Below are 23,736 nucleotides of genomic sequence, written 5' to 3' on the forward strand. Positions count from 1 at the left end.
TATTGCTGAAGGGGTTTTAAGGAACTACCCTTCCCGGAAGACCCCCAGTGGTCAGGGTCCTCTGTCCCTGTCCGCTTCACCACCCAGCATGAAGCTGGAACAAACAGGTTGACTTTACCTTCCTCCCTCCCCCACCACACTGGCTCCCCATGCCACACCACCCATTCCCATCTGGGGCCTTTAAGACCCCCACCCCTTCCTGCAGAACGTCAGGAACAAAGCTAGACTGAAATGCCAGCTCTGTCTCTTTCCGGTTCTGTAACTGCGAACAGGCCATTTAACCTCAGGGTCATCAACGTTTTCTGGAAGGGGCTGGCGAGTAAACATTGTAGCCTTTGCGGGCCCCACAGTCTCTGTTACGGCTGCTCCATTTGCCCAGGTAGCTTGAAGGCAGCCACAGACAACAGGCGAATGAATGTGTGTCTGTGTTCTAATAAAACTTTATTTACACAAACAGGAAGTGGGCCAGATTTGGCCCATAAGCCATGTCTTATCAACTCCTTCATTAACCTTGCTGAGACTCAGCTTCCTCATATACAAAATAGGGATAATAATACCTTAATAGGGTCACGGAGAGTTGATACAGGCAAAAGTACTTTTAAAACCGCACAATAAATGTTGGCTTTGTTTTGTTTTGAAACAGCAACCCCCTCCCTGCACCTCAGCCCAGATCAGCTGCCCCTGGGCCCCGGGCAGCCTCAGTGGGCACCTCAGCCCAGCACATCCCTTCGACCTCTCGCCTGGGAGCCTACAATTCCGTGGTGCTCGTGTTGTGTTAGTATTTATTTCGGCGAGGCTATTGTGCGTCTCCAATCCGCAGCATGGAGCTGTAGGGTTGGGGAAGACCTGACTGGCAGCCTTTCACACGGGGCCAGATTGTATTAGCTCCTGATTAGGCCGCGGGGGAACACAATAGAGGCCCCGGGAGGAATGCGGGCCCCTGCCTCCGCCTCATCTGGGCCTCTTTGTGCTCGATTTCCTTCTCTGCAGCCCCGTTTTGCTTTTTCTCCTTTCTTTATTTTTCTCATGCTCTCCCGCCTCCGCCCCCCCCCCCCCAATCTGCTTAACACCTCGCGGGGAGCTCCTTGCTCGATGGGCCCTGCCCTCCCTGCTGGCTCCTGAGCTTCCCTCCACACGCCTAACAGCGCTGCGGCTCCTGCATTTAATAAAAGCTGGTGACAAGGAAATCCGGGCTAACTGGATGACTTCCTCATTAAAGAGGAGGCTGATTCCTGGGCCCCTGTGTGCCCTGTCTTCCCTGCCTGTCCCTCCCTTCTGACTGTAGTTGGGCGCAGATGCTTCCCTCCTCCCCACCCGGAGCGCGTGGCGCCCCTCCCCTGCTCCGCCATCCTGCAGGGGCCCGGGAGGAGCTTTCAGGCTCTGCATCCTTTAATAACTGCCCAGAGTCTGGTTCCCCCGGTAGGGGGGTGGGAGGAGCTCCAGGCCAGCCAGGAGGACAGCAGGAGGGAGATGACTCACCCGGACCCCTCCTCCTACTCCTCCTTATGCCAAAGGGGCTGCCTGCTTTGTCGGGTTGGGTGAGCATTGATCCCCAAGGTCTGCTTTTGACTTCAGAGGAGCATTGATCCCCAAGGTCTGCTTTTGACTTCAGAGAAGTCCACTCCCTGGCTAGGCTGAGAGGGGATTCTCTCAAGCCAGTTGGATTCCCCCAAGAAAAACAAAAAAGGAACCAGACTCCAGGAATCCACCCACCCCGGCTGCCCACATCACTAGCGCCTTGTGTCTGTCGGACTCCGTACTCCCCATGCCTGCTTGTACTTGGGCTGTGCCCACTCCGGGGCTGGTGTCAAGGTCTTGCCTGCCGCCAAGCCACGCCTCCATTTGGCCATTAATGCACCATCCCCACCCCTGCCCCTCCTGCTCACCTCACTGATGACTCCTACCTGTCCCTGGCTGACCAGGCAGCTAATGCCTTGTGGGTGTAGCGAGTCAACTGATTAGAAGCTGAGTACATTGGGAGTCTTTAACTCACGGTGATGGAAGATGTTACTCGCTCTATTGTTCTGGGCGAACAGCTTAATGGGCCTGTTGACCCCTGGGTCCATCCAGACCTATCAACAAAGAAACAAGGACTTGCTCTGCATCTAAAAGTCAAAGGAAGTTGGGGTTCCCTATGTAGCCTGGGAGGGGGGTTGTGGGCCTGGAGAGGGGACCATCCGCTGGGAGGAGGGTGAAGGAGGGGAAAGGGCAGGACTGGTTACAGCCTGGGGACCTGGAAGCCAGGGACGCCACAGCCCAGGAGGAAGCACCTTAGACCACAGATGTCCCACCACTCCTGGGAGTCCTGGGAGACGCTGGCCAGGGCCTAGACAGCCTATAGAACTGTAACCCAGCCATGGCTCAGGTCTCAGAGCAAAGTTCGGGCAGGAAGCCCCCACTGGGTCCAGGGTTTCCGGAGCAGATGCCACTTGGGAAGGAGACATTCTTGTCCCCAGGTCAAACAGGAGGTGGTTCAGGCCTGTAGGGCTGGCAACCTGGGGCCTGATGTGTCATGATGCTCAGTGTAGCCGTCTGACTTCACACACCAGCGCTCTCCTTGCGCAGTCACGCCGGGAAGCCTGCAGCGTCTCCTTGGATGGACTGGTGGGTAATTTTTGCCACGAGAACCCCAGGCGGGGGGATGTGGTGGCCATGCTAGCTTCTCCTATTCTGACTCCTCACTGAGGGCTGGGGCTCATCCAGTCAGTCCTTTCAGGAGGGGCCCCTCTCTCTCTAGGGTACCTGCCAGGGGCCTGCTGACCTAAGTCCTGCTTCTCCTCTGGCCAGCCAAGAAAGGATCTAGCTTTCTGGGGCCTCTTCTGTCAGCCCTCTGGCTGGGAAAGGGTTCAGGACATGCCACCCCCAAAATATGCCCACTTGGGCACATTGATTATTTTCAGCCAAAGGTGCTTGAGAATCGGCAGATTTTCTCCGACCTCCCTCCTTCCCTCTGAAAGCAGGTCCTAATATTTCCCATGAGAAAGGAGCCCCCCCTGCACCAGGAGGAGAAGAACAGGCATCACCAGCGACTGGAGTCAAGGCTGATTACGGACCCGGAGGCACAGACCTACCGAAAGAACCCCATCTTCCCTCTGTTTCCCTCATGTAGTTCTTAGACGCTGTCCCTCACTGTCTTGTACCTGGCCCAGGCCCCTTGGTATCATCCCAGCCCCATAATTTATCAGTCTTTGTTTAAAAAGACAGAAGCTTTGGGGCCTGATTGCTTCTTTGGGTCTGATTTTCCTCACGAAGCCTCCTGTGTGCATGTAAAATTACTAAATAAAACCTTCCTGCTTTTCTTCTGTTGATCTGTCTTATGACAGTTTAATTCTTGAACACAACCGCGGAGGCTGAGAGGGCCAAGGAAGTTTTCTTCCACTACCTGGGGCACCCTCCCTGCCCCCCAGCCCCAGCTGCCCGCATCCCCTCCCCAGCCCTGATGGCAGCAGGCCTGAGGCCTATCGGAAGTTTGAGAAATCACAGGCCTGTTTGAGAAATCACAGGCCTGAGCCGCGTGGTGAGGGGCCCCCTGTTTTCCTTCCCCCCGGGCTGCAAGAGAACAGAAAGTGAGGTCACAGCATGCTTGACTTTGGTCTCCGATCCGTGGGCTTGTGTCCCCAGCTAAGGTTCGGCTCATCTAGGAGGACAAAGCTTGCTCCAGCCTTGAGAAAAGTCATCCCATTGGTGGAGGTTTGCAAAAGCGCAACCATGTCACCTGAAAGCCACTCACGGCTTTGCTTTCCTCTTTTGTCTTAGGGCGGGTCTCCTGGAAAGAAGACCCCAAGACAAGGACTTGGGAACAGGTAGCTTCTTCGGAGGGTGTACTGAGAAGTGTATAAGTCGGCGGTTGGAGAAGAGAAACAAGGAGGAGAGAGAAATCAATAAAGAGATGCCACCAGGGACAAGTGGTGGGGGTTAATTTCACGACACAGGGCCCCAGACGTGGGGTCGGGCCCCATTCTGGGCATGTCTGTGAGGGTTCCTTGGATGAGATCAGCATCTGAAGTGTAACCTGGGCCAAGCAGATGGTCCTCCCTGATGTAGGTGGGCCTCATCCAATCCACTGGGGGTCTGAACGGAACAAGAAAGCTGACTCAGAGGACCCCCTCCTGCCTGACAGCCTTGAGCCAGGACATTGGTCTTTTCCTGCCTCCATCGGAAACATTGGCTCTTGCTGAGTCTCGAGCTGCTGGCTCTCGGACTGGAACCACACCATTGGCTCCCCTGGGTCTCCAGCTTGCCAACTGCGGATCTTGGAACCTGCCTGTTTCCATTATCATGTGAGCCAATTCCTTATAATAAATCTCTCTCCCATTCCATTGGTTCTGTTTCTCTGGAGAACTCTAGTACAACGAGCTACTCTCAGTCCCGCTGGAGACCCATGATTGGGATCCCCCCTCCCCTCCAAGTCATGGGGAAGCTGAAGCTTTTGTCCTGACTTTTGTACCCTATTCACGGAAGTTTATCCCTGGGGCATTTGACCCCCCCCCCCACCCCAGACACTTCAAGGCTGAGCTCTGCATAAGCAGTATAGATTCCACAAGATCCTGAGGCCAACTGGGGAAAGATCTTGGACAGAAACGTGGAGAGCTGCCGTGGCACTTGAGGTAGGAGGCCAACAACATAAGTAGAAACTGTCCACAGCATCTGCGGGCAAACTTCAAGGTGGACTGAGAGGTTATGGGATGGGATAGGAAAAACATTTGCTGTTTTGCTGTCACGAAAGCCGATCCCAGAGAGGGATTCAAGTCCACTAGTGCTGCTGTCAGAGGTGCAGATAAGTTGCAAGAACAAGTTCTCACACCTTGCTTTTCTAGATATTCCTACCACAATATTTTATCAGAAAAAAAATGCCTGGAGAACGAACTAAGTCTTGTAGTTCTAGATTGTTTAATGGAATTTTCTAAGAGGCAGCGACATGATGCATTTAGAAAAATTGGGGATGTATAGAATAAGAAGCTGAGAGCCATCATATATAAAGGCCCGCCATAACCAATAAGAAAACAATCATGAGCTGACGGAGAACGTAGTCAAATTATACAAACAGGAGTTCACCAAAAATGACATGTAAAGTGCGAATAAATATCTAAAATTATTTCAGTGTCACCCATAATAAAAATAATTTTTAAAATGAGGTTATTTCCCCCCCATCAGATTGGCAAAAAGCTTAAGAGGGCGATATTATCCAACATGCGTGAGGTTGTGGAAGGACAGACATCCTTAGACCACCCACTGTTTTTGAAAGGCAGTTTGGCAGTATAAATTAAAAACTGACCCAGCAGCTCCACTTTTAGGTGTCTCATAGAAATAACACCATAAGTACATGAAAATATCATATATGTTTCAGTTACTGTCAGGGAATTTGAACCGATCTAAATGTCTATAAGGATGTGGTCAATTACAGTATGCCCATGCCCTGAAATACTACACAGCTGTTAAAAAGAATGAAGGAGACTTGCCAATGGTCCCTTACATAAAAGAAGTAGGTCTCAGAACAATGTTTTGCTGTTATTCCATTTTTGTAAAAGAACTCTATCTACGCGCGCGTGCATGTGCGTGTGCATGCACGCACGCGCCCTGAAAAATATCTGGAAGGATACACACAAATTGTTAACACTGACTCCCTTTGGGGTTGAAATCAGAGTAGCGACAAGCAGGGGAAGAGGTAGAGGCAGGGGGTATAGTAAAGTGGGATGTTTAAGTCTATATGTTCTTATTTTGTGATCTTTCTAATGAGCATGTGTTATTTTTGTGATTTGATAAAAACCAAATTGAAATAGAGTTTGAGAGGATCCGAGCTCCTCTCATGGCCCGCGTTTGATTGGCTCATTGCAAAGCAACTCCAGCCTCCCCTGTGAACTCGGGCATCGGATATAAAGCATGAGCCTCCCAAGATTTCCCATCTTCCAGGGCCCAGCCTGGCTTCCTTCAGGCTGATCTCTGGAATGGCTTTTATGTAGAGGTGAAGGAGATGCATCAGTCAGTGACTGCAGCAGACCAAGCATCCTGAATCTTGGCAACTTAGACAACAACCATTTGTTATTTCTCATGAATCTGTGGGGCAGCAGGGCTGGGCTCGGCTGATCTTGGCTAGGCTTTTTCATGCAGCTGTGACCTGGGCTGGTCGAAGGCTGGCTGGTCCAGAATAACCTGGGCGTGACAGTGGGGCTCTCCTTTGTATACCTCTCACATCCTTCTGGAAGACTAGCCCAGGTGTGTTCTCGTGGTGGAGGCACAGGTGCCGGGTGGGTGGCAACACACAAGCTCTTCTACAAGTTCTGCTTGAGTCAAGGTTGCTTCTGTCTCGTTGCCCAAGCGAGTCACATGTCTGGGTTGAGACTCTTGGGGAGTGTGGGAGGTCGGTACCAAAGGGGACTGGATTCACGGAGGCCACTCCGAGAGCCATTAACACAACCAATCTTCCATAGAGACCAGCTCAGGACCTTCAGCAGTCAGAGATGATTGGAGGCACCTGTTCTGCTTGATCTTGGAACCTGGCTACAGGGGGTCCAAGCTCTGAGTAGGTTGCTGGTGATGGCAGCCTTGTCTGCAGCAGGCTCAGCCTGGGGATAAAGAAGTCGAGTCTCTGTTGCAGAAGCAGCAACCACAAAATAGAGTGGCAGCAGCTGAAGCCTCTCCAGCTGTGATTAGTTGGAGATTAGCCATTGGTGATTGGCCAGCCTTCCTACCTCATCCTAGAGCAGAGCCTAGGGATGAAAGGTTTGGGGAGACAGTAGAAAGGAGGGAGGCATTAAAATACCTGGAACAGCCCCGAAAGGCTTGAGTGTCTGGCGGTGAATCTGGAGTGTCCTAGGCATTCATCAAAGCCTCTGTCTGGCGTCCCCTGCCTCTCCTCTTTCTGTCTCCCACATCCCCCCACCCCTGCCTAGTGAGGGTGTTGAGCCGCCAGAAATTAACTGTGCAGAAACTTCCCTTTTTTATTTCACTCCAGGGCCTGCAAGGCTACTTCCTGCTCAGAGAGAAGGACCAGGAGTTTGCCTGGTGTTCCCACCCCGCCCCCCCCACCGCCCCATGCCCTGGTCCCTGGCTCCCCACCCTGATCCCTGATCCACATTCTCCCACAGACACTCCTTTCCCAGTCTGCGAGGACTCCGGTGCGGGGTGATAGATTCCCCCATTTCTGCTCTCAGGAAATATTGCCACTCACTTCGCATTTGTCCTGCCCCTCATCACCCTCCTGAGACCGAGGCTGGGGCGGGCTCCTGGCCATCTATTACCTGGCTCTGCCGGAGGAGGAGGACAGGCGCACGCACCAGCACTGCCAGGGGGTGGGCTGGGGCTGGGGAGACGCAGCTCTCATTCAATAAGCCACAAGTATTTATTGGGAGTTGGCTGCATGTGTACAATTGCAGGTAACCGAAGGAGAGTGGAGAAACAGTGCCGCAGAGGCTGGGGGACACCGCCACTCCCACTAGCCTGGGAGCAGGGGCAAGAGAGGGGCTGCTTCCGCTGGTAGAAGCAGGAGCCTCACACGCCCCTGGGGGAAGGGACGTTGGGGCAGTAGTGCTAGAGGGCCATTGGAAGCCAGGTATCAAAAACTTACCCAAGCATGCCCTCCATCCAGGAGTTCGATTTCCAAAAATTCCCCCATGTGGGTAAGTGTGCACGGATATGTGTGTGCAAAGAGATTTGTAAGAGTGTTATTTATAGCAGAGAAATAACTGGAAAGCAGCTAGTAGGAGAATAGTGCAACATCCTTTGGAAGATCCGTGTAACAAAATACTATGCAAACATTAAAATGCAGGTGGTAGAGCCGTATTTATTGATATAACCAAAAGCCCATGAATTATCATCAAGAGATCATTTCCAATATGTTGGTGTACGTAGTTCTGGCCATGTTTATACACACACTTTTTTTCTCCCCAAAAATGAAATAATAATATGCGATTTTGTTGCCTGGCCTCACCCCAGTCCCCAAAAGCTCCAGGGAAGTTTGGGTGACAAAAGCACTCAGTAAGGTCATTGAGAGTAAAGGTTGAGAGAACTGTGATCCCTGTGGCCGGTGGCCCCTGGGGACCTTCAAGGATCTACATTGTCCCACAGACCTCTAATAAATGATGTTTATCTCCTGGACCCTTAGATCTCAGCATCATTTAGGGAGGCAGCTAAATGTGTAAAATAATTCAGAAAAGAATTATTTCCACTCAAAATGGCCAAAAAATGTTTTGACATTTAGAGAATGGGGACATTGCCATTGAAAGCTTAAGTATGCGGAAAAGCTCATCTCCTGTGCCTGCTGGATAAATGCCCATGACACCTGGGTCTCATCAGGGTCTCTCACCTTGTATGAGAAACTATTTTTTTTTTTAAACTTCCCTCTCTGGCTGAAAACACCATTGGGAAAACCCCCAAATATTATCCACCGGCTGGGAATCCCAACACTTTGAAGGGAAAGCATAACGCAATAGGAACATAGAGATCTTTTGGGGAGGGTCCATTCTGGCAACTGTGGGTCTGGTGCTAAAAATGAGTCCAGGATGACTGAATGAGGACATGAGCCCTGAGTTCAGATCCTGGTGAGGTTGGTGCGGGCAGCAGTGATGCCCAAGGGCTTTCCAGAAGACCCTATAGACCTGAAAAGTTTGAGGAAGACCAGCAGGATTGAGCTCAGCCCAGCAGTGACTGAGGTTCAGAGACGTGTTTTGACTTAAGCCTTGTCACACAGCTTAATAGAGAGCCTTGAACTTGGACAATGTTCTGGCTTCTGGAGGACTACACATGCCACCTGCAGCTCCCAGGCATCTCAGAAGGTTGGAGCCTGGGGAGACACATGGGAGATGGCCTCTCAGCTTCACTTTGATGGAGTGTCTTGAACATAATCATGTGAGGATGCTGTGGAGGAAAGTCTTGTGCCCCATTCTGCTCATTTGCATGTGTAAATGCATGTGTATATATATTGCTTATTAGTGTCAGTGGAATTTGCATTTTAAGTGGATTGGTTTGTGGGGCATGTTTTTTAGAATCCTGGACTCGAAAGGAATTTTCCAACTTTGATGTTGCTGTTTCTTGCGCAATAAACAACGGGCTCTTTCCGAGGGCTAATGAAAGGTGGGAAGATGTGGTGTAGAGAAGAAAGGGACATTGAGGGGAGGGGGTGGCGTCAGGATGTCAGGGTCCCCCCGCGGCTTGGCCAACAGTGACCTTGGACAGGCAGCAGGTTCACCACGCCCAGTTTCCATATCTGTACCAACTTCCCTGCCCACTCGTTTCTGCATCTCCACCGACACAGAACTTGGCAAGTCTTCAAGATCCACCCCCACAACACACACCCAATTTCAATGATTAATCCAGACTTCCCTGGGGAGGGAACATGAAGGGTTACACTGACGACCCCACAACAACTAAAAAAATCCCTGTTAGATATTTCTCTTAGGCCTTTCTCCATGTCCAGCACCTAGCCCCACTGTCTCTACTCTCAAGGCATCCCAGCTTCCCCCACTCCCCCCAAACTTCCGTTTTCTCACTTCTTACAGATAGAGTGATTCATCTCTGCTCCAACTTCCACTCCCCTATTTGCTTACCTCCACCCATTTTTTTGGCACTCAGCCAAACAAAATTTCCTCCAGTCCAGCAGACTCCCCATCCTGGGAAGGTAGTTGGGACTGCACATCATAACTTGCCCACCATTTTAACTGTTATGTCACTTCAACATTGAGGTGTCAGCTTGTTCCCCAGCCCATCTCCTCAGCTCATCAGCACCCTCGTTGTGCACCAGTGATTTGATGACCAGGAACCTGAATTCCCAAACTCATGGAGGGTACATCACCATTGCTATCACAGAGGAACCCTGTGGGAATGACAGCAACAGGGAGGCTTCCTCAGCCAATGCTTTTCTGGGTCCAGCTGCATCCTCGAGAAACAAGGAATGGTGGAACCAAGAGTCACCAGGAGATGGGAGAGGGCAGGGAAAGACAGGGGATAATTTGTTCTGCTGCTGATCTGCCTGCGAACTCTAACTAAGTAGAGAGAAAGGACAGATTTCCCACGCTAAATAATTCCAGGTAATTTGTGTAGTTACTCCACCCCAAAGGAGAAGAGAATAACTCCCCACTCCTGAAATGGGATGCACACAGTGATTTTCTTCCAAAGAGGACAGGACAGAATGGGAAGGGAGAAAGAAAAAAGTAACTTTACAGTAGATAAGGTCAATACTACCTGTATATACTCTTGATATATGATGAGGAAGTCACTTTACATCTGTGGTCTTCCTCCCCAAAACATACTACTCCAATCTAATCATGAGAAAAACATCAAAGTCCCATGAGGGACATTTACAAAATAAGTGACCAAACTATCCTCAAAACTATTGAAGGCACCAAAACCAAGTCTGAGTTACAACCAAAAGGAGCTAAAGGAGACATGACTATCAAATGTAATATGGTATCCTAGAACAGAAAATGGAAAAAAAGGAAAAAAGAAAGAAAGAAAAAGAAAACACATTAGGGGGAAAAATCCAGAAATCTGAGTAACATATGGACTTTAATTAGCAATAATGTATTAATATTCACTTATTAGTTATGACAAACATCCGTAGTCATGATAGTCATGGGGAAGTTGAGAATGGCCTACAAGGCAACTCTCTGTTCTATCATTGCAATAATTCTGTAAAACTAAAATTTCTGAAATAGGAGACTTATGGGAAAAAAATGTTTAGGTCTTGGCAAATGATCAGAATTTTCTGCTATATTCACACTTTCCTGAAGTCAAACCAAGTGGCTGCTTATTCTGGGTTCCACACACAATCTTTACTCATCAATGTTGGAGTCACCAGATTGTCAAATGATAACCAGTACCTCTGAGAAGCCTGGCAGCAAATCCATCTGCCCCATAAGAAACTAGACTAGGCCAATGATATACTGTTTGTAAGACAAAATTAGATTACTCCATAGAGTGCTTCCCACCAACATGTCTGAGAATGACTGAAAACATACTTCCTACATCTTGGCTTCTCCAATTATTGTATGACCCTATGAAATTCTCTAAACTCTGTTAGGCTTCAGTAACCCCATCTATCAAACAAGCACGAACTGGTCTAGTCCCCATAGGGTAATATGGCACATATCAAGCACAAGATAAATTTTAGTATACTTACAAAGGTGATTACCTAATCCAGAGGTCACAGGAAGGTAAGCTCCCATTAGGTCCAGTGTAGATCTTATTTGTGTTGAATCCTCACTGTATCCCCAAGGTCCAGGCAAGCATCTGGTACATCGATGTTCCATAAATTATCCTATTTATGTCTTTATATTTAAAGCATGCTTTGTAGACAACATTAGCAAGACTTGAGTCTTGCTTTTTCAAAATTTAATCTATCTCTTTTTAAAAAATGTATTTCATTTATTTACATTTCAATTATTTATATTTAATTGTTGCTATGATTTGATTTAAAGTAAAATGATAGAGGGGTACCTGTGTGGCTCAATCAGTTGAGCATCTGCTTACAGCTCAGGTCATGATCTCAGGGTCCTGGGATAGAGCCCCACATTAGGCTCCCTGCTCAGTGTAGGAGTCTGCTACTCTCTCTCCCTCTGCCCCAACCCCCGCTCATGCTCTCTCTCTCGCTCTGATCTCTCTCTCTCTCAAATAAATAAATAAAATATTTAAAAAATAAAGTAAAATGATAGAGAAACATATATTCATGGAACCATGCAAACATTAATCAAAGAAAACAGGAGTGGCTCTATTAAAAGTAGTAAAAGTAGAGTTCAGAGCAGGGAATATAATCAAAGATAAAAAGATGTTGCATTAAAATGAAAACAAAAAAAAAATGTGGTGTCATTTATACCCTTTAAAAAAAAGAGAGATGTTGCACCATGATTAAGGATCAATTCATCAAGAAGACAAAATAATCTTAAAAGTGTAAATACCTAACAGCCTAGCTTCAAAATATGTGCAGTAACTGTTATAGCTGAAAAGAAGTAAATACATCCCCAAATCTAACTGGAACTTTAACACTCTTCTCTCAATAATTGATAGAACTAGTAAACAGAAAGTCAGTAAGGTTATAAAAGACCTGAACAACATTATCAACCAACTTGTTCTAATTGATATTTAGAGCAACAACTCCAACCAACAACATTCTTTTCAAGCACATGTGGAACATTCCATAGACTAAACTATATTCTGGGACACAAAACATGTTAGAAAGAATTGAAATTATACAAAATATATTCTCTAACTATAACTGATTTAAAGTAGAAATTAGTACAAAGATATTTGGATGATCAACAAATATTAAAACAACACACTTCTAATGGATCAAAGAAAAAGTTGTGAAAGAAGTTAGAAAATATTTTTTAGCTAAATAAAAATAAAAACACAACATATTATAATTTGTGGAATACAGCTAAAACAGTGCTTCATGGGAAATGTATAACACTATATACCAGTATCAGAAAAAAAGAAATGTCTCAAATCAATTATCTAAATTTTGACTTAAAGAAACTATTAAAAATCAAATCCAAAGAAATCAAAAGGGAAGAAACAATAAAGAGCAGAAATCAATAAAATGGAAAAAGAAAACCAAAAGATTAAAAATTAGTGAAATAAAAAGTTGGTTCTCTGTGAAGGTCAATAAAATTGATAAACCTTTAGTCAGACTGATAAAAGAAAAAAGGAGGCACAAATCACCAACAATAAGAACTAAATAAGAGACATCACTACAAATCCTACAGACACTAAAAAGATACTAAGGAAATATTATGAACAACTTTAGGACAATATATTCAGTAACCTATGTTAAATGGATACATTTATTGAAAGATACAAATTATCAAAGCTCATTCAAAAGTTAATAGATAATCTCAATTGTCTATTAAAGAAATTAAATTCATAGTTAAAACTATAGTTAAAAACCTTCCCAAAGGAAAACTGCATGCTCAGATGACTGCATGCACCCCAAGGCAAATCCTTCAAATATTTAGTGAAGGAATAATACTAATTTTACATAAACATTTCCTGAAAATAGAATGGAAGTGGATACTCCCAACTCATTAGATGAGGCCAATATTAGGCTATATTAAAATCAAACACATTACAAGGGAAAGAAAAAAAAAAAACTAAACTAAAGATATAGACTAGTGGCCCTTAGAACAAATATGCAAAAAAAATTCTTTAAAAAATATTACCAAAATAAATATTGGGAACAATTTAAATGATAGTATAACGATGTTGGGGTGTATTCCAGGAATTCCAGGTTAGTTCAACATTCATGAATCAGTGTACTTCACTATACCTACAGATTAAAGTAGAAAAATCATATGATCATCTCAAAAGATGCAGAAAAATAATTTGGCTAAATTTAATGTATGGTCCTAACAAGAAAAAGGGAAAAAAAAAAACAAGCTCTAAACAGACAAGGAGGAAAAAGGACCTTCTTCAACATGAAATGATTTCTTTGTGAAAAACCTGCAGCTAACATGATACTTAAGTTTAAAAGGCTGAATAATTTCCACTTAACATCAGGTGAGATCACTTTCCCTGCTCCTCTGTCAGAAGTCCTTACAGGTAAAATAAAACAAGAAAATAAATAAAAGGCATACCAATTGGAAAATAAATAAAATTGTCTGTATTCACAGATGATGGTTGACTACATATAAAATCCCCAGGAATCTATAAAAATTACAACCAACTCTAATAAGTTAGTTCAGAAAGGAAACAGAATACAAGCCATTAGATAAAAACCGATCATATTTTTATGTACTAGTGATGAACAAATGGGAATTGAATTTTTTAAAAGTACCATTTATAATATTGCTGGAAACAATAAAATAGATGTGCAAGGCTTATATACTGAAAACTACAAAGCACAGATGAGAGAAATGAAAGAAGACTTAAATAAATGGAGAGGTTTGTTGTGGTCCTTTTATCAAGATGTCAGTTTTCCCCAAAGTGATCTATAGATTTACCACAACCATAACCAAAATCCCAGCAGACTTCTTTTTTTTTTTTTTAAAGATTTTATTTATTTATTTGACAGAGAGAGACACAGCCAGGGAGGGAACACAAGCAGGGAGAGTGAGAGAGGGAGAAGGAGGCCTCCCACCGAGCAGGGGAGCCCGATGCAGAGCTCGATTCCAGGACCCTGGGATCAAGCCCTGAGTCAAAGGCAGATGCTTAAAGACTGAGCCACCCAGATACCCCCCACCCCAGCAGACTTCTTTATAAAAACTCGGAAGCTTATCTTAAAATTCATATGGAAAAGCAAAGGAGCTATGAGAGCCAAGGGGAATAGAAAGGTATCGATTAATTTTAAACCTTATTAAGCCAAGTATGCATGTAAAATAGGTAGAACAACCAAAAAATTAAATAGGCATAGGGCACATAATTCTCAAGTAAGTAGATGGGGAAAATTGAATAATTAATAATAATAATAACAATAATAATAGAAATAATGAAGTCATTCTAAAAGAAAAAAAGAGAAACAAATCCAGTAAAATAAAAAGCATGCAAGAAATGGTAGAAATCAATCCAAGCATGCCATTCATAATAAATGAGAATGAATTAGATTTTCTAGTTAAAAGATCAAGATTATCAGACTAAATTTAAAAAATCTAGCTAAATATGGGGTGCCTGGGTGGCTCAGTGGGTTAAGTGTCTGCCTTTGGCTCCAGTCATGGTCTCAGTGTCCTGGGATCGAGCCCCACATCAGGCTCTCTGCTCAGCAGGGAGCCTGCTTCCACCTCTCTCTCTGCTTGCCTCTCTGCTTACTTGTAATCTCTCTCTCTATCAAATAAATAAATAAAATCTTTTTAAAAAAATCTAGCTAAATGCAATCTAGAAGAGACAGAAAAAAACATGAAGATTGAAAGTCAGACATGAAAGTTAAGGTGGAAAAAAAAAAGTTAGATGATAGACCAAGAAAATATTAAACAAAAGAATGCTGGTGAAAATATATTGGTATCAGATCAATTAGACTTAGGGGAAAAAGTATCACTAAAAATAGATTTCCTACATAATGATAAAAGGTTCAATTCATCAAAAAAAATACAACGATTCTATACTTTTATGCAAAAAAACAAAGCACAAAGTACACAAAGCAAAAAATGACTAAACTACAAGAAGAAGTTTAAATATTCACACAGTAAGAGATTGTTAATTAATTAATTAATTTTTATTTATTTATTTTTTAAGTAAGGCATGGGGCCCAATGTGGGGTCTTGAACTCAGGACCCTGAGCTCAAGACTTGAGCTGAGATCAAGAATGGGACGCTTAACAGATTGAGCCTCCCAGGTGCTCCCAATAAGAGATTTTTTTATACATCCATCTCAGTTACTGATCAAGCTGACAAAAAGTAACCAAGAATATAGTACATGTGAACAATGCAAACAAGGAAGTTCTCATGATTGCACACAGAATGTTGCCACCAACATAGGAGGATACACGTTCCTTTCACAGCATTCATGGAATGGTTACAAAAATAGGTTCTAGACCATGAAGCTAGCCTCCACAAATCCTAAGAATCCCATATTCTCTGACCCTAAAGCCCCCAAGTAAGAAATTTAACAATAAAACACACCCACTAAAAATCCAGAGATCTGGAATTTTTAAAAATCTCAACAGTGATGGGTCAAAAAAGGAATTCCAATGGAAATAACAAAATGGAAATCTGAATAAATAAGTGATAAAAATTTTTTTCTATAAAAATTGTAATGGTACAACTAAAATAATATTTAGAATAAATGCATACCTTCTTTTGTTTAAAAATTTTAAGTAGGCTCCACACCCAACATGGGGCTCAAACTCACAATCCTGAGATCAAGAGTCGTACACTGTACCGACTGAGCCAGCCAGGCACCCCTACCTTATATTGTTTATATGAGAATTAACATGACTCGAAATTAATGCCTTAAGCATCCAGTCTAAGAATTCAGAAGAAGAGCAGAATACATCCACTGAAAGCAGAGGGATACAATATTAAAGTTAAGAGCAAAATGAAAGGCATAAATACCACAACGTGCAAAGGAAAAGAATAATCAAAGCCAAAAGTTGGTTCCTTGGGTTGGGCATGGGGTGGGGGGAGCTTTCTAAAAAGCTGATTCCCCTTCATGATTAATCAGCAGAAAATAAAAAGGTGGTGGGGAGGGAGAGTGAAAAAAAAATATTATTAAGAATGTAAAAGGGATCATAATTGCAAGGGCTACAATGATTTCACAAACGAGAAGAATTTATTATGGAAAACTTCACATTTTAAAACTAAGACAAAAGGGATACATTCTTTAAAAGGAAATACACCTTACCAAAGAAGCCCCAGAAAACGTGGAGAGCCTAATGACCTTTAAATAAATTGAATCATTAATTAAAAATCTTCCCAGAAAGAAAAAAAAAAAAGCAGGTCCAAATGATTTATCAGTGATTTCTACCAAATGTATTAGGAACCACTCTTCCAGATAATAGAGAAAGAGGAAACATGCCCAGATTGTTTTAAAAGGCTAGCATTGTCTCAATTCCATGTTGGCAAATGAAACTCACAGTCTAGTCTCCCTAAAACCTGTGTTTGTCGGGAGAGAATGCTTGGGTTTACAGTGACAGATCCCCAGTCTCAGCGATCTTGCACAGTGAAGGTTGGGCTCACTACTGTGTCTTAGGGATTGCCAGCTCTGCTCCAAGCAGTCACACAGGGATCTAGGCTGCTTCTTCCATCCTGGGAACACACGGCTTCCAAAGTTGCCACAAAAGGGGGAGAAAGATCTATGGGGTGATTTTAAGGCTTAGATGACTGTTACGGGTAGCCGTCTTCCGTGTTTGTGCCCCTCAACACCACCAAATTCGTATGTTAAACTCCTAACCCCAGTCCCTCATATGGTGACCATTTTTGGAGAGGGAGCTTTTAGAGAGGTAATTATGGTGAAATGAGGTCTTATGGTGGGTCTTTATCCAATATTCTCATTATCCTTCTCAGAAGAGGAGATTAGGACACAGACACGCACAGACCAAGGGAGGACCCTGTGAAGACACAGCTAGCAAGAAGCCATCGCCAGCCAAGGACAGAGGCCTCAGAAGAAGTTAAGCCTGTCCCCAACATGATTTTGGACTTTGAGCCTCCAGAAGTGTGAGAAATTGATTTCTGTTGTTTAGAAGCTCCATTCTATGGTGCTTTGTTAGAGCAAACCTGGCAAACTACTATGACTATCCTTCCCACTCAATCCCACTGTCCCAGTCTAACCACAGAGGAGGCTGGGAAATTCGCCCTTCCTTCTGCCCGGAAGAGAAAGCAGTGTGCTACACACATGGCATGGCTGGGACATGTGACTCACGGGGTAAAAGTCCTAAACAGAATATCTCCTGTGAGTCGATTAGAGAGAGACAACCAACCCAACCAAAAAATGGGCCAAAGACATTAGGCATTTGCTAGAAGACAAAGCCCAGCGGCCCAGAAACATGCAAAAAGACAAGACTCCTGGCTGCTCCTCAAAGTGTGGTCTTCGGGTCGAGGACCTGGCATCATCCAGGAGATGTTGGGCATCAGGAAAAGGAAAAGGAGAAACACACGGTGACACCATCTCGCACCTACCCGATTGGCAAAGATGTCATGTGACGAGGAGTGACTGCAGAAAACAGAACGCCTGTCCTGCTTCACTGCAGAAGACAGGAAGCAAATGGCGTGATCATTTTGGGGAACAGCTTATACCAGTTCGTCATGAGGGGGAGGACGTCCTTCCCAGCACTCACCAACACTGCTTCTAGGCATCAACCTACATATCCAGAGCAGGGCTTCCCAGACTTGAACGCACATGCGATTTTGTTACAATACAGACTCTGATTCCGCGGGTCTGGGAGAGGACCCTGAAATCCTGCTTTTGTGACAAGTTTCTGGGAAGACGTCGATGCTGTGGGCTGAGGACGGCCCACGGAGCCGCACACGGGTTTCACGTAAGTGGATATTTACAGCAACATTCCCGATGGCCCAAATCCCAAATTTCCAGCGGCTGTAGACCCAGCCAACGAATTGTCACATATTGCCGTGTATTCATACACCAGAATACTATTTAGAAGTGAAAATAAATAAATTACTGCTCGCATTCAACGTGGGAGTATCCAGCGCCTGGGATCGATGAGCAGAAGCAGCGAAGCACAGAAGAAAATATGCAGTGTGATCCCATTATATAAAGTTCAAAACTCAGGCAGAGCTAAATAATATATTGTTCAGGAGTGCGTACTGGCCTGGCAAAACTTTGTTTAAAAAAAAAAAAAAGGCCAGTAAGGAAATGATTAGCATGAAACTGAGGATCAGAGTTCCCTCTGGCAGAGAGGGAGAGGCACAAGGGGCCTGGGGTGGGGTGCGGGGATCCATCCCAGGGGCCTTCTTGGTGTCTGGCAATGCTCCTTTCTCAAGCTGAATGCTGAATATATGGGTGTTTTTATTTTATTATTATTCCTTAAACTGCATATATACATTTTATGTACTCTTTTGAATTAAAAAAAAAATAGCGGGAAGCCTTTTTGTGTGAAAATCCCAAGTGGCTAGTAAAATAAACCTAGTGAATTATAAAAAGTCTGGATTTTCAGAATCAAGGTTTACTTGTACTTCTGAAACAAAACACACACACACACACACACCTCGATTTGCAAGTCATACGATATTAGACACCAACAGGAGTATCTTGGGCACGCTCTCCCGCTTTCTGGTTGGTCTCTGGCCCTCCGGGACCCTGAGCCTCTGTCTAGGACAGGTGTGGTCTCTGCACACCTCCTCCCACGCCCACGCCTGGAACTCCCCTCCTGCATAGCAGCCCTGTCTGCCTCTGACCACTCGCTCAAGAGTGATGATGAGCTGAATTTTAGCTCAGGGAGAGAAACAAGATATAAATACATCCTGGTGTACTATTAATGTCAATAATATTAGTGCAATTATTTCCAGACTAGTCGGATTCAATAAACACGACAGTAAACAAGCCCGGAGCAGCCACCAGGTGAGCGCCGTGGGGGCCCCTCCGTGCAGCTGGCTGGCTGCTGAGACAGCCATGCCTTTGCTGCTGTCACTTGAGCAGGGGGAGTTCCTGCCTCCTGCCTGTGGCCACCGCCTCCCCCAGCCCTGATGTCTTCCAAGTAACTGAGCTGGGCAGCCATCTCCATTCAGAGCAACAACTGTGCTGCGTCCCAACAAGACAGGGACCTGCTCCACGTTATTTACAGGTGAGACACCAGGGCACTCAGAGCTGAGAAAATCCATTTGTAATTGTCTGTTTCCATGTCTACCGCCCTGCTGGACTCTGAATTCTCTGAGGACAGGGACCGGGACCCCAAGTGCCCCGGACCGTGTTTAATGCAGAGCTGAACTCAGTGAACTCGAGGCCGAGGAACCTGGAATGTTTTGGCCTAGCTCTCTAGCAGCTAAGTATGTGCCTTTCTTCATTGAAAATGTCCCTGGGACAGTTGTCTGTGTCGCAGACTGCTCCAGTGTTGTACAGAAAGAATGTGTAAGGGAGGAAAACTCCCTTCTACATGCTTCGGTTTTGCAGCTGTCCTAAGAATTACACCAACATAAGAGAGAGATTAGCAGGAGACAAGCTTAGAAATGCATTTAATATTTTTGTGTGGACATGGGAGTCTCCAGAAGGAAAATGAAGGCCTGAAGAAGCCATTAGACCAAAAGCTTATATCTTTTCAAACGAAGACAAAGGGGTCTGGGCTACAGGTAGTAAATTGTACCTAAGAACTACATGGGAGAAAAGAATGGAAGATCAGGTTCTTTTGGTAAGTTTGTGTGTCCAGGGCCATAATCAGCATTGACCCTGGTCTCTGGTGGTAAGTGTCCTTCTCCTCCTGGCGCAGGGAGGGCTCCTTTCTCATAGGAAATATTAGGACCTGCTTTCAGGTGGTAGGAGGGACATTGGAGAGTTTCTCAATCTACCATTTCTTAAGTGCCTTCGGCTCAAAATAATCAAAATGCCAGAACCTGGGTGGTTCAGTCGCTTGGGCGTCAGACTCTTGATTTCAGCTCAGGTTATAATCTCAGGGTTGGGGCGCCTGGGTGACTCAGTGGGTTAAGCCTCTGCCTTCGGCTCAGGTCATGATCTCAGGATCCTGGGATCGAGTCCCGCACTGAGTTCTCTGCTAGGAGGGGAGTCTGCTTCCTCCTCTTGCTCTCTCTCTCTCTCTGCCTGCCTCTCTGCCTACTTGTGATCTCTCTCTGTCAAATGAATAAAATCTTAAAAAAAAAATAATAATCTCAGGGTTGTGGGATGGAACCCCGTGTCGGCCTTGGCACTCAGCTGGGGGTCTGCTTGCAATTCTCCCTCTCCCTTTCCCTCTGTCCCTCCCTGCCCATCCCCCACCCGTCCCCCACGCTCTCATGCTCTTTCTCTCTCTAAAATACATAAATAAACCTTTGAAAAACTTTTAAAAATAATGATAATAATCAATAGGTCAAAGTGGCATATTTTGGGGTAGCATGTCCTGAACCCCTTCCCAGGCAAGTCCAGAGTTGAGTGGGCATGGAGTGAAAGCCCTTTTCTTCTACTGTCGCCTGTGTGACTATGGGTAAGTCACTCAGCCATTCTGCGCCTCATTTCTGCAGAACAGAGATAATAACACTTGCCTTACCCAGCCGCAGCGAGGGCAGCCAGAGATGGCAGATGCCAAATAAATTGACACAGGGCCACACACATTTCGGAGCCTTGTAGACATACTGTGGTTATTATTTAATAAGTCGTTATTATCTATGATTATTAGAGAGGCGGTATGGCACAGTGAGGAAGAGCCAGCCCTCCCGAAAGCCCCACCAGATTTGATTCCCGTGACAGTCCTTTCCTGTTTGTATGACCTTGGGTGACCTTGGGTGACAGGACTGGGACGAAGGCCACGTCAGGCAACTCAGGTATAAAATTTAGAAAGGCACTTCCCTTGCCTCTCCCAGTCCTGTCTCTGACAAGCACGCCACTTTCTTCTCTGTGTCACAGCGTGATACGCGAATGTTAGTGACTTTTATCCTTGAAAACGTCCCTGGAACAGTTGTCCGTGGAGCAGACTGTTGCGGCGTTGTACAGAATCAGCCTGCGCCAGACAGCAAACCGAGCGGGAAGAAGCAGTTAAGAACATCCACTGATGAAGAAAGAGAGATGAAAAGAAGAAAGAGTTTTGGAGGGTGCCTCTGCTTAAGACATTTTCTGAGCTTTCTCGTGAGCGGGAAGCAGGGAGGCAAATCAAAGAGGCCTTGAAGGCCGAGCTGAAAAGTTTGGTCTTGATTCTCCCTGGCCGCTCCGTTTCTGATAGGGTCACTGGTTCCGGTTTAGGCAATCGTGCGTGGGTAGCCCTCTTCTGTGCCCTGCTGTGGAGGTGATCTTGCTCAACTTTCTTCTCCCGCAGGCTCTATCCTGGCAGCAGAAGTAAAAAGAGAAGAGAGTCACCCAGGGCGTTCCTATGCAGAGATCATAAAACATTCAGTTACTGGCTTCTCTCCAATCAGAAAGAGATAGTGTCCACTTTATTCTTAAAAAGGATAAAGCGTTCTTCTTCCCAGCAGCTACCAACCTGGGATTTAAACAGATTTGCATGGAGCCCTCTTCTGCGCAGAGTCCTGGCAAAGGACTCAGACCCCTCCCTGCTCTCTACAAAGGCCTGTATATCTTTTCCCTGGTCCTTCCCAGCTGAATTTTAAACAGGGTTTTAGAGGGCATGTCATGACAAGGGTTCTTCAGAGTCTTCTAAATCATAACACACGGGACCAAAGAGGCCTATTTCTTTTCCCGAAATGATTTGCCCACCTTGATTCCTCGCGCCCCAGCCACAAGCTAAGAAATCTTGCAAAACATGGGGAAACTTCCCAGCCGCAATTTTTCCTTCCCAAGAAATCGCTCTTAATCGTCTCCTCTCCCCATTGCTCTCCCCTCCCCCACCCCCTTCCCCTTCTCTCCATCATAAAATAATAAGGCAGGCCCGCCTGCCTCTAAATCCCTTGCAAGAGCTGGAGAGGGGGCCAGCCAGACATATTTACTACTAAGTGGATGCAAATTCACTTATCGCTGATTTTCAAAGAAATGAGACGTCCCTGCCACAATATTGCTTTTCTCATCACCAAATGGGGCCTTTGCTTTGTAATTTGGCAAAGCTGTCAAAACAATCAGATCTGGGAGGCTGGATGGTGTCTGTGCGGCGCCATCCCGAGAGATGGCTCTCACCAGCAGCCCCAGGCACCTCCATTCAGATACGTGTGAGGCGGGGAAGGGACGCGCTGGAAAGGTGTGGGATGCTGGGCATGGAGCCCGGGGACCCAGACCCAGGACCTGCTGGCCCTCCAGCTTCCTCAGCCAAGGCGGCTCCAGGGAGACAAGGCTCTGGACCAGCCAGGAAGAAAGCCAGAGGGAGAAAGTCACCCACGCATATGCCAGGCGCTCCCATGTTCTCGTCTGGAATTTTCATGGGCTTGCCAGCCCACTGTGGCCTGTCCACAGACTCTACATCCAGAGCCCGTGAGGGGTAGAAAACTAATCTGTGGCCCCAGGGAAGCCTTTCCATCCATCCAGGCCTCGCTGGGATTCTTCAACAGCAGAAGGAGAAAGTGGGGTGGATTGCCCGATGCTCATTCCACGACTTGGGTTTTAGGGGCTGGACACAAAAGCAAGTTTATGATGGGGCCACACTAAAAAGAGGTGCCAGTCCTCTGGCAGCTGGTGCACTAGGCAGGATCCTTCAGTTCCAAATGTTAGAAAACCAACTCTAACACAAGCGAATTTGGCCCAAGCAACTGGGAAGCTGGGTATATTCATTTTCTACTCATGCTGGAACAAGTGATCACAAATTTACTGGCTTAAAACAATACAAATCTATTGTATTATCATTCTGGAGGTAGCTCAGAAATCTGAAAATGACTTTACATGGCTAAAATCAAGATGTCACCAAGGCTTTCCTCCTTCCGGCAGCTCTGGGGAAGAATTCATTCCTTGCGTTTTCTAGCTTATAGAGAATGTTCACATTCCTCGGCTCCCGGCCCCCTTCCTGCAACGTTATAAATTCAACCTCTGCTTCTCTCATCACATCTCCTTCTCTGACTCCGATCTTCCTGCCTCCCTTTTGTAAAGATCCCTTGTGATTTGACTGACCTCACCCAGGGAAGCCAGGATGATTTTCCCATCTCAAGATTCTCAGCCTAATCATATCTTTCATGTCTCTTTTGCCATGAAAGATAACATAGTCCCATGTTCTAAGGAAGAGGACATAGCAATTTGGGGAGTGACTATTCCGTCTGCAATATCAAGGAGTGGATTTCAGGCATGGCTAGATCTAGGGGCTTGAGCAGAATCATCACAATCTTTCCCTCAACTCTCCCTCTGTACTCTGCTTCCTTCTGTGTTGGTCTGATTCTCTGTGCCCTTCCAAATAGCCTTCCTCCTGTTGCCAAGGAAAGTACAGCATGCAGCCCTCAATCATAGCATTTCAGGTTAGTAGATGGTTTGGAAAAATATAATTTCTCACTTCCCTCTCTCCCTCCTCTGGTCCAGTCGCCAGTTTCTGTGTAGGTACCCTGAATTAAATAATGTACCCAGGGTGCTGGAAAGAAGGACCCTGGGAAAAGAATAGACCTTGTTGAGACAGCTGGATCGAGGGTTAGTTACTTAACACAGATATCAGACTTTATATTCTAAGCTGATGACACTGGACACATCAGCTACAAAGTACCCTAGCAGCATAACTTGGTCAGAATCCCACCTCCTGAAGACCAGGCCCAACCACACAGAGGCTTCGGACGGATACCCCAGACCCGCTCAGCCCAAGGT

The sequence above is a fragment of the Martes martes genome (genome assembly GCF_963455335.1).
Source record: "Martes martes genome assembly, chromosome: 16".
Lineage (NCBI taxonomy): Eukaryota > Metazoa > Chordata > Mammalia > Carnivora > Mustelidae > Martes > Martes martes.